Here is a 12,529-nt window from a genome sequence, read left to right on the forward strand (position 1 = left end):
CTGTGTGCCTCCACATAGAGTCTGGCACCTAGAATCTCACCAATCAGATCAAAATAAGAAATTCTACAAAATAACAGACTAATAGAGGAAAGCTTAAGGAAAAGTATTAGAAAGATAACGGCTTCATTTTCATATATATAATAATGCCAAGAAATCAAGACAACATAAGTATTTTAAGTATAATAGAGAAAATTACTATCCTAAATTACATATTCTGTACTTAGAGTTACAAGTGATTGGGATGCAATTGATAGATCTTTATAAACTATGAAAATCATCTTATAAAAAATAGATGAAACATTACTTTGTTCATTCAAACAGAGAACTTTTGTTTGAATACAGATAACATAGCTTAATGTATACTAACATTTATGTATTATACAGAAATCATTTAAGAAGGTATAATATTTATTCTGGCACTCACCTATCATCTAGTATTTGAAAATCCATCAGATCTTTGAAAATAAATAGCTCAATCAGATAAACAAAATTGTAAGGCAGAACTACAGAATTCCAAAACAAAATATTTTGGAATCATCCATTCCAATAGAAGTGGGCTACGATGTCAAAATCCTGGAGAAAATGAATTACAGTTTCATCAGGAGTTATCCATACAGCATGGATACAGGTCAAGTATTAGTTCAAGATGTAGCTCAGACATAAAACAAATTGTAGTTCTGAAAATCAACATGTATAGGACACCTTACTGATACAAGCAGCTATAAACAAGGCTCTTTTAAACAGCGCATCATAAACAAGATGGCTGACTGTTGAAATCCCTTCTAAAAACACAGGTATCATACGAATAACATTTAATGCAGACCATGTTGCCCTGATAAAGAAAAAATGAAATTAATATTAGGCAGCTAGAAAATAAAAGATCAATATAACCATTTCTGCATATTTGCTCTAGTTTGTATAGTAAAACCAACAGCTGCATTAAGCTGCTTAAAATGGAAGACCTCTTGCTTATGTGATGTGTTATGCAAAGCATACAGTGCTTATCTCAGAAATAAGATGTGGGTGGAGGGTCAAAGCAAAGATAAAATATAGACACTTTAATGAATGAGGGTAATGATACCGTTTAACTATATTCAATGTAGTGTATGAGACTACTTCCTAAATTACAATTTTCACTAGCTTCCAAAATAGAAAAATCACAACCAGTACAAGAAACATGGTTCCCATACTAATGGGGGAATTAAGGTATTTTGTTTTTATGCAAAATAAATGTAAATGTGCTCCTGAATACCTGTTACAGTATCTCTTTAAATAGCAATGACAGAGAAGAGTTCAGAGATGAAGCTGGAGTAGTGACATTTCCAAGCCCTAATGTGTTTGTACGGAGCACAGGAAGAATTTCTCTACATCACAATAAAAGCAAGTCAAGGTCAAATTAACATCAGTTTGAATGAATCACACACCATGAATAACTTATTTGAAATGTAGTTTTTTTTTCCCCTTACTTGTTACAAATGCACAAGCAGATTTATTTCTATATGTGATATTTGCATTTACCATACAAACAGCTCTGCAGTGCCATAGGTTGCCTATGACCTTTAGAAAACATAGGTTTCTTACCTCATTGTTACTAGTCTAACAGCGTATGTTGTCTACAAGCCAATTAGACATATGGAAAAACGTTTGCAGGAATGTTTGTTTGTCTTTAAGTTTTGCTTTGGCAAACTGTTGTCTGTGTAAGCTAGATTCACTTTCCAAAACATATACGCTAATAAACTTAAGTATTTCAAGTAGTCACTCAAGTAGTCTCCAAAAGCAAACAAAGGAAATTGAACACCACCAAATGATAAACCTTAAATAAGTTAAAATATATATTTTTTTTAAAGTTATAGGTAGAAATTATAGTCAACATAGCCTATGATGTATTAGGAATTATAATATTAAACTAGCTTGTTTCAAAAGCGCATACCAATCCCAGAAAGTTGTGTAGAACAGATTTTCCTAACTAATACCTACAAAGCATTAGTTAATCACCTGATTTTGACCCCACTTGAAGTTGCACACTAGATAAGAAAATGAGAGAAAGCAACTTATCCAATGCTAATAGCAAGCATATCAGAGAGCCTATTTCTCAAACAGGTGTCCTTAACCTTCTCATTTGATACTTTAGAGAGTCATCAGACCAAAACAAGATTAAACCTCATAATTCCCCTATGCTTCTATCCTTAATTAAATTACAGATATGTTCCAAGTCACCCTGCTTTATTATTTGCCTCTTAACCCAACTCGTCAAGCCTAACAGAGCAGTAAACAGTTGCTTGTTTCCCTTTATGTGCCCTAGGGAGACAGGGAGATGACCAGCCCGCTCCTAAGATAGCCACAGGACCTACCTGCGTACCCCAGGCTCCTCCTGCCATGCTGCTGTCCTCCTGCAGGTTCAGCTTGCAGACCTCTATAGCCCAGTGGCTCCCATGCCACTATGCAGCTCACAGCTCTCTCTAAAGTAGCCTGCTAGCTGAAAAATCGGTCTATTTCCTGTGAGGAGGAAAAATGGGCTCTTCATCCCCAAACCTGTGTTAAGAAGGCCCATCGCCACCTGTGATGGAGGGCAAGCCTGGCCCTCAGCAGGGCGGGGAGAGGACAGCGATCAGCTCTTAAATGGGTGAAGGTCGCTCTCAGGGTGTCTTCCTGCTTCAGCAGCAGAATAAGGAGATAGAGAAGCTCTCCTTTCCCCCTTTTTTAAGGTAATACTCTACAGTTGTTTTTTTTTTTGCTATGCAGTGGGGAGCACAGGAACTTCTGCCTCCTGCTGTAGTGAGGCAAGAAGCGTGAGGCCTGCCCTGCACCATGCGGCCTGCCCTGTGGCAGGGACAATAGCGCCTATGTGCTAGGAGCACCTGGGGGGGGGGGCGGGGGGGGGGACGGACTTGAGGCTTCATTGCCTCACAGCTGTACCTCTGCTCATGACAAAATAAGTAATTAATTGATTAAAAGCTGAGTTAGTCTGAGTTGTTAGAACACAGCTGATGGTGGTGACTTTGAGATTCACAGATTCACAGATATTTCTAGGTTGGAAGAGACCTCAAGATCATCGAGTCCAACCTCCGACCTAACACTAAGTACTCCACTAAACCATATCCCCAAGCTCTACATCTAAACGTCTTTTAAAGACCTCCAGGGATGGTGACTCCACCACCTCCCTGGGCAGCCCGTTCCAATGCTTAATAACCCTTTCGGTAAAGAAGTACTTCCTAACATCCAACCTAAAACTCCCCTGTCGCAACTTTAGCCCATTCCCCCTCGTCCTGTCACCAGGCACGTGGGAGAATAGACCAACCCCCACCTCTCTACAGCCTCCTTTCAGGTAACTGTAGAGAGCGATGAGGTCGCCCCTGAGCCTCCTCTTCTCCAGGCTGAACAAGCCCAGCTCCCTCAGCCGCTCCTCGTAAGACTTGTTCTCCAGACCCCTCACCAGCTTGGTCGCCCTTCTCTGGACTCGCTCGAGCACGTCCATGTCCTTCCTGTAGCGAGGGGCCCAAAACTGAACACAGTACTCGAGGTGCGGCCTCACCAGAGCCGAGTACAGGGGCACAATCACTTCCCTCGACCTGCTGGCCACACTGCTTCTTATACAGGCCAGGATGCCGTTGGCCTTCTTGGCCACCTGGGCACACTGCTGGCTCATATTCAGCCGACTATCCACCAATACTCCCAGGTCCTTCTCGGCCAGGCAGCTTTCCAGCCACTCATCTCCCAGCCTGTAGCTCTGCTTGGGGTTGTTGCAGCCCAGGTGCAGGACCCGGCACTTGGCCTTGTTGAACTTCAATGATGTATAACCTGAGGTTACAATGATGTATAACCTGAGGTTACAGATGTATAACCTGAGGTTACAGCTATTGCTTCTAGTTGTTTCCAGAACTGTCTCCTAGGAGTATATAACTGCTGTAAATTAACTTATTTAGCAATGGTGTTATGTGAATGAATAAATCCCCTGAGAGCATTAGGCATGTCTGTTTTATTTTAACATTATCTAAATATTGTTAATCTGAGAACTGTTACTGCTAATTACTTTGTGATTGCATCTATGAAAGGAAATAATACGTAGAAACTCTTATCTGTAATGTTTATCTGTAATGTCATTATCTGTAATGTTTTCATGAAGTAGGTTATCTGCAGTGTACATACCTTACTGATAGCTAGACTGAGTCTGCCAGCGCTGTGACACGCATCTGAATCTTGGGGTGGGCATGGGAAGTGCTATGAGGAGGTTTGGCAGATCTCTGTGATTCTGTCCTGTTTCTTTTACCTGGGGGATGGATCATACACATGATAAACAAAACTGGAATTCGACCTACTATTTTTTGAATTACCTTCCTGTTTTGACAAAGATCTGATGCTTTTATTGCCCTCTGGGTTTCATCAACAATGTATTTTAGGTATGCTTTTTTAAAAGTTCGGCAGCTGAAATCTAGAACACTAGGGTAAAGGGTGAAAGTCCTTTGCCTCCTAGAACATAAAATTGAGCTAAAATTTCTAGCCACTGTTTATAACTGGACAGCAGGTAGAGATGTATTTAGAGTTCTATGATGGGGGGTTTGGTGAGTTTCTTACAATGTGTTACTGGAAACTTATTGTCTGTCTTAATCTCATAAGCCTCAACCTAAGTATTCTACGTGTTCTTTTTGTCCCTATTCATAAGTAAATACAGGAAATCATTACATGCAGAAAACAAAAATAATGTTTGAAAGGATCTATCTTTTCTGCTGGATCTAAAAATATAGCTTATTTGTGATATTAATAGAAAGCTTATTATCTGACTTTTTATTGCTATTGATAACTATGCATGACTTTCACTTTGAGCAAGAAAAAAAGATTTGGGAATACTGTCATTAGAAAAATTCTTTAAATGCAAACAAAATGTGCTTATATTCTAGAGAAAGGAGAGCTTTTTCTAGCTCAAGGACAAAAGATAAAAATCATAGAAAAAAGACGTGATTTAGCTCACCTGCACATTAATATGAATAGCTATAGAATATTAACAGTTTCAGATATATCTGGAACATAATGTATGTGCTCATAGATATGAGTATAAAACTGTCAGACCTCTGGCTTTCATTATGCCAAGCTGTCTCACATGCCTCTCAATAGTGTGTACAAATGACTAATTTTCTGTAAAAATAAATAGTCTTATAGTTTGTAGACTGCAATTAGTTTTGGAACAACACCAGATGTATTCTGAGATCTTGAGATAGATGGGTAGATTTACAAATCAATTAAATACTTGTCTTGATATGTCCAATTATTCTAGAATATTAATAAATCCTTATTAAAATGTAGGAATGCATATACAAATATATGTGACAAATGCTATTGAAAAAAACAGTTGAAATTTTCCACTATTGAGTTTTCTTCCTTTCTGTGTTTTAATCAAAAATTCCTCCTGTTTTTATTTCTTTATAATGTAGTGAAGAACTTTATAGAAGGTAACATGTGCTGGTGCTTGTCACGCTGTCCTATTTAGGTCTGTAAAAATTGTGCATTTCTTTAATTGTGGTACTCGGTTCTCTGCCGCTGAGTAACCTGCAAAGCAATTACGAAAATGACCAGGTCAGAACTTAGGAGAAGTGTTTGTTCTCCCTCCTATATGTAGCTAGCATGACTGCACTTGACCTAGTGCTGAAACAACATACATGTATTACCAGTTGTCATGTCAAAATTCTGCTGTAACTCGGGCAACAACTGTAGTAATGCATATACAGAGTTCGTGTAACTGCTCTGCCCCATTTCTTACAGGTTGTGGAGCCAATCTGTGACCTCAGACCAACTGTATTTAAACTGGAAACCTCACTTCACTTGCTAGAGGTTTTTAGTATTAATGAAGAACAAGTTTCTGAAAGTTACTGGGTTGTATCTCAAAACTGACACAGAAAAGAGTCACCAAGAATCACTTAACTGGATGTTTATGGGAAGACCTCTGTCCTAATGTGATCCTGTCTTGAAGCTGTGGAATCTTACTGCATTAGCAGCTAGGATGCTGCCCACAGATTTTTCTCAAACTAAATATTTGCATGAAAATTGAAGTGAGGAAAGTTTCATAATGGTTAAATATTTACAATCAAGAAAATAAAGGTATTTGGCCGCTTAGCATGTAGCTGTATACATCTAAATTTTATAGACTATTGTTCGAATAGGAAGTTATTATGAGGTCTTCTTAGAAACAAACTTTTTTAGATGTGTCTGTTTTCATCAACTTTTTCATCATTAACCAAAATATTTACTCTAGAAAATATACATTCTCTTTTGCTCAGGAAATGTTGCCATATTCTTTGTGGAATGTAATTGGATGCCTTCTGTTCCTATTCTCTGCTGTCAAGGCATCATGTATCAGGCAGGACAGTGTCCAGTCAGGCCAATTAGAGTTGCAATTTTTCATGGAAAGCTTAAGCAAGAATGGTTTTAATCAGCTTTAAACAGCTTTGAAACATGCCTTTTCAATAAAAGTATGGAATAATTCACTATGAAATAAAAGAACCCTGCCTTTGTTTTCTTATTGTGTAACAAAGTTGTCTTTAACTTTTCTCTATTTTTCTCTAATTATAATTTCCCCCAAAGAAAAATTCACCAGAGAATCAATACAATCAGAAAATGTCATTCTTGGTATTCATTTTGTCTTTAGTGTAGACTTCCATTATATTAGCAAAGCAGAAACTGAGACAAATCATGCATATTAGACCACTTTCAATAATGGGTCATTGCTTTGAGGTCTAGAGAACTTGGGTGTAAATTCTGCTGGGTTTGGTCCCTTAATTTTTCTCAAATGCTAATATCTCTAAGCAACAGCTGTTATTTTACTGTGTTCATTTTTCATATATTAGGGTTGGAGCCAGCACCATCTACACCTGCAGAGATAGTCAATGCACTTGTTCAAATAGTGCTAGCAATGTAATTACATTTCATACATAATGGCCCTGTCTTAAAGCTGGATGTTTTGTCTGCTCACTTAACACAACTACTGAGTCTCAAAGGACATTTAGTGTATCAGCTAATGCTTAAGTGAGTCTTTGCTGCGGTTATCCAACTTTTAATCCTGCGAGAAGGGAATCATTTGCAATCCCAGTGAGCTCCTGGATGCTGTTGCAACCTTATACCTTGCCATAAGGTTAAATCAGAATTAATCATGGAATCTTTAAGAAATTAGATTAAAGTAAATGGTTGCCGCACCATTTGCTCACCAAACTCTGTGATATAGTCTTCTCTTCAGAAGCAGCATAGTGGTGTGAAACCAGTGAAACTAGTTACTAATCTGGAAATGAGCAGGATTGTTCAGAATCTGTGAGCGTGTCACAGATGATCACAACCCGTTTTTACAAGGACCTGCCTCTGTCTGCGGCATTGTAGGGTGTCCTGGCTTCAGCTGGGATAGTTTTTCTTCGTAGGAGCTGGTACGGTGCTGTGTCTTGTGTTTAGGAAGGAAAATATTGATAACACACTGATGTTTTAGTGTTAATGAACAGTGCTTACCCAAAGCCCAGGACTCTTCAGCTTCTCACACTGCCCTGCCAGCAAGAAGGCTGGAGGTGCGCAAGGAGCTGGGAGGGGGGACAGCCGGGACAGCTGGCCCTAACTGGCCAAAGGAATGTCCCATGCTGTGTAGTATCAGGTGGAACAATAGAGCTGGGGGGAGCTGGCAGGAGGGCTGCTGTTGCTCAGGGACTGACTGGGCATCACTTGGATGTTAGCAACCAATTACATTGTGCATCACTTTTTAATTTTTATTTATTTTTCATATTAAACTGTCTTTATCTCAGCTCAGGAGTTCTCATGCTTTTATCTTTTTGATTCTCTTCTCCATCACGCTGGGGTGAGGTAAGTGACTGGCTGTGTGGTACTTAGTTGCCTGCTGGGCTAAACCATGACACAGGGCAAGTCGTAATGCTCAGAGCGCTTTGCATCACTTTATATTAAAAGGTAGGTTCCTATTTGACCATTTCCATAACCTCTTATGTTCTGAGACATGACTTGTATAGCTGAAGGGGTGAAAGCGCCTTTTTAGCAGTACCAGGAATTTTCCAATGAAAACAAAGCATTTTATAATAGAGTAAAGGAGGCCAGAGAACACTTGAATCTATTTACATTCTGATAATAGGTAGGGATATGAAGAGAATAAGAGTTCAGGGCTGTGTCCTTGCTCCTGAGGACAGCTTCTAGTGGTTTAACCATCTGTGCAGCTGGCTCAGATTAGGCATGCAGTCACAACAGAGTGCTATGCAAGTTCCAGAGCTATCTGCTCTTTCCTACTGAAGAGAGAGGACTTCTGGCCATGTGGCAGTGAATGCCTGACTCAGGGATGCGCTTGCTGATATGTGCCATGCTTTGTGGCAGTAAGTGGTGCCAGGAATTTTTCATACGAATTTTGCATCAGCAGCAACCTGTATGGACCTTGAATGGGGGAGTAAGAGTTCAGATGAGAATTTCTTTTGGAACAGTTTCTCCTCTATACAGCTAGTGAGAAAGCAGTTCCAACTCAGCATCTTTGTAACTTTTTCACATAATAGAGAGATTCATTTGAAGACGTGGCATCTTCTCATTGTACAATCCCATGTGTGCTGGATGAAAGAGACCTTAACAGGTGGTGTTTCAGCGCTAGGATCTTCATCAAGGAACAAGTCTTTTTCTGAAAGTTACTGAAAGTTTTCTGAAGTTACTGAACGTGACAAAGTAGGTGACAGAGCAAGCCTTCTAGTTTTTCTAAAGGAACCATCTATTTTTAATTACATTCAAAAACATATACATGCTGTACTAGAAATTATGGTGGTACCTTTCTTACATGTGATTCAACTCTCCCAAACAAAATTCCGATTAAAAAGCAGAGCATATTTTATACATGCTAATTTGACTAAACATATTTGCAGTTATTATATGTATGGTTATTTCATATGATTTGTGCACTTATGTACTTTTTACTTAACTTATTGAAGATATTGGAATTTTTAGAGGATACGAAGTGATACACGTTGCTAACGAGTAGCAGATTGCCTTTTAAATAAGGAGCAAATAAAACATGTTGGGAATTTTTCCTGAAAGAAGGCTAAAGGGGTTGCCATGGTAATTATTCTAATTTGAGATTCACTACATCAACAAATATTTTACTTTTGAATTTTTTTCCTATCTCTAGATATCGTTAGAATCTGACAAAGATAGTCAGGAGTACTGTTATGTTTTTGTAGACTGTCAACAGCTCATTGTGGCACAGTCTCTAAGGGAGTACCGGGCTAGCAAAGCAGTTCAGATTTGTGCTAAGGCAAGCATGAAGTGCTTCTGCCTTTGTATAGCTGCCCAAACTGTATTTAACCAAGTCCCAAATTCTGTAGCTGTCTCCAGACCTCATTCGTATTATCTTTCCTGCAAGCTCCTCTGCAGATTTATTTTTTCTGATAATATTTTAAATGAAACAGTTAAATGTAGGTTTGAACATCTCTGAAGTTTGCGGTAGTTCGTATCAAGTGCTGAACTTTATAGCTAAAATCCTTGTTTTATTAAAGGAGGGTTTTGTGCAGTAGTAGAATAAAGTAATATACTTCCAGCAATATAAAGCCAATTTCCAGCCTTGTTACCCTACCATTTCATCTAATATTGGCTTAAGCAATATATTAATATCAAGTAATTAATCTTTGACCCTATGTTGAGAAAACTGTCTGTGCTCGAGAGCTCAGGATGTAGCCTGAAGCCACTGTTCTTATGCGGTCTGCTTTCAGAAAATTTACTCAAGAATTGAGATTCGTGGTAATAGCAATATTACAGATCTTTTTCAATGAATTCATAGTAAATTGCTTCTATTTATTCACTAGACTATGTTAGCAACATCATTCCTACTTCTGCAGTTAATTTAGGGCTTTCAGCATTTTTATCTACTTAGAGGCTTTTAAGACTACCTTTCAAATTCCCAATAAGTTTTGTCATTTGGGGTCTAGTCAGTTCAAGAGAACACTGTCAATTGAAAGTTTTGGGGTTGGTTGTTTTTGTTATTGTTGTTGCCTTGGTTTCTGGTAATAAATTGTATGCTTTCATTACTGGTTAAATAAAAGCTTCATATTTCTAGTAGAGAAGGAATGCTAGTGAGTAAAGCATTTTAAGCATTTGTGGCTCTTTTTGTGTCTATGAGAACTGCTTTTTAAATAAGGATATTTCAAGTGAGGTGGGAAGCTTATAACTTCAGCAGAAAATGCACCATGTTGGGATACAAATAGCAATGTTTGCCTTAGAGCTCGATTACTAAACATCAACATTTTATTTTTCATTAGACAGTTGTTTTATTTTTACTGTAATATTTGTATTTTAAATAATAAAACTTGTTCATCTACACAGTTTTTTTATATTTGCATAGTATTACCTGAAGTAGCAGTATAAATTCATTAGTGTTTGCAATGGGGGTATGCTAACTCTTGCAAAACGGCATGTATCTGCTCAAAGTATCTCTAGCCCTTTGTTAATCTAAATTTTATTTTCCATTATATGTATATAATACATAGTATTATATAATGTATAATATATATATTATGTATATATCTTATATTTATGTATAATGGCAATATAAATTGTAATTTTCCCCAAATAACCTCTTTGAATTCAGTGGTATATTTGCTTGGGTAAGTGTTTCTGTGTCAAGTAACTAGGGTACAGTACTACTAATTTATCTGTTGGTTCTTTGCTTATTTAAAAGTCTAAACTCTTTTAAATTCATGGACTTCTTTCCAAGATATACCAATGGCTCTCTCAAAAAGAGCAATTCTGTTGCAGTACATAAGAAATCTGTTTTCCAAAAGACTATTTTAAACACAAACTATTGAACTATAATTTTAAAACCTGTGCAGTTTGAACCTGCAACCGCAACAATAGATGTGATTTTAATTGTAACTTGTGGAATATCTTCAAGTGAGGTAAATAAATAAAAGCATTGCAATTTCAAAGTCTGTCCTTAACAGAAAGAAAAAGCAGTTCAGCTGCCACAGCAGAGGAATGGAAGCTGTTGTAATTTTAATGAAATTACACTTGTTTTATGTTGTCTGTAGTCATGCATTTTCTTGGCCAAAAAAAAAAAAAATAGCACTCCAGCCAATAGCATTCTGAAAATAAGCTTTTACAATAAAATTTTACAACATTCTTCCATTTGCAGCTCAAGGTACATCCCACAAGCCTGAACCAAGTACCAGGAGTATGTGTTGCTATCTCTGTTTAGAGTGCCGGTCAGTATAAAGCACCAAATAAATATCAAGAAGGCCCAGATGTGGCCTTAAGCGTGATGTTGGTAGCTGAGGGAAGTGGAGGTCACTGCTCTGGTTGAGATGAAAGCCAGCATTATAACGATTTGGGACAATGAGCCTCTACTTGCCCCACTGTTCCTTCTCAAAAACAAAGACCACAATTTTTGTTTTCTTCTGTATTCCTATTCAAAAGTTTTCATGAATGGGCTTTTTCAGATGATTAGGTGAGAGGTCATCACACAGATTATACGTGTATGGTTTACCAGGACAAATTCACCTCTGAATATGAAAAGTGCAACCAACAAAATGAGCTTGCTAGCAGAATGACAGAAAGCACACTCCAATAGTCAGAGTGGGATTTTTGGATTAGTCTGACAGGAAACTAGTTTTCTTTTCTCCATTGTAGGTGAGCTGCTTATTCAAGATTCCTTGGGGCTATAGGAGAGATTTGGGGGGAACTGCGAGGATGGCCGTGTCTGACTAAGCTGGAGAAAGAAAAAAAAAAAAAAAAATAGCCTTTATAGTACATAATAAAGTCTGGGAGTAACCCCACTAAAGAACAAGAACCTGCATTTCCCTACAGCAAGCTTTGAGCTAGCTTTGAGTTCCTAATTGGACTAATGTTGAGATGTGACTGTTCTGACCCTCAACAGTTTTTCTAGTCAATCTGCTCTGCCTGTTTGCTCTGGTTTGTCCTAATCCTAGGCTACGAGCATCCTAGTGCTCTGTGCTTTGCCTTGCTCATTACTCTGTGTTCAGATAGCAAGCCTTAATGAGGCCCTTTAACTTAAGCTGTAAATGAAGTAAGAATAACAGATCTAGACCCCTTGAAAATTATGCTTCCCTTCCTTCCCTCTCCCCTCTGCACAGAGCAAGAGAGAAATATCTTACCAACTGGGTTTTTCTGCTTTTACTAGCTTATTAGTGTTAATCAGAGGCAGTTTTTCCGGTTTTGTTCATTTTCTTTTTAGTATGTTGTCATTTACAAAGAGATAAGTAGTCCATAAATGTAAATCCATGCTTTTCTTTAGAATTTTTACATAAACAACCAAAGCTTCTCATATCATTGAAGGTCATTAAAATTTAATGCTGTGTAAAGTTCAGTGATCAGTGTATCCATTTAGTAAACATGCCTTTTTGTACAAGCTTTTAGTTTTTCTTATTCAGGTGGAGTCATTACTGAAGTATTACAAATTATATATATATTCATATTTTTAAATGAAGTTCTTAAAAGCTTCCCCTGGCTTTTAAAATTACACTCCTTAAATTACTAAAAGGTTATTTTGTTATGTGATGTTGTATTTAGC

The 12,529-nt window shown here is 37.8% G+C and overlaps 1 long non-coding RNA gene across 3 annotated transcripts in view; it reads left to right on the plus strand.

Moving 5' to 3' along the window:
- Positions 1 to 2,568: 2,568 nt before the first annotated feature.
- LOC310880754 overlaps positions 2,569 to 12,529 on the plus strand; it is a 55,892-nt gene continuing 45,931 nt past the window's right edge. For all 3 annotated transcript variants that reach the window (XR_014571899.1, XR_014571900.1, XR_014571901.1), the window contains exon 1: positions 2,569 to 2,705. This is a non-coding gene — a long non-coding RNA (uncharacterized lncRNA). The remainder of the gene's footprint in view (positions 2,706 to 12,529) is intronic.

The sequence above is a fragment of the Anser anser genome, assembly GCF_964211835.1.
Source record: "Anser anser genome assembly, chromosome: 13".
NCBI classification, from domain to species: Eukaryota; Metazoa; Chordata; class Aves; order Anseriformes; family Anatidae; genus Anser; species Anser anser.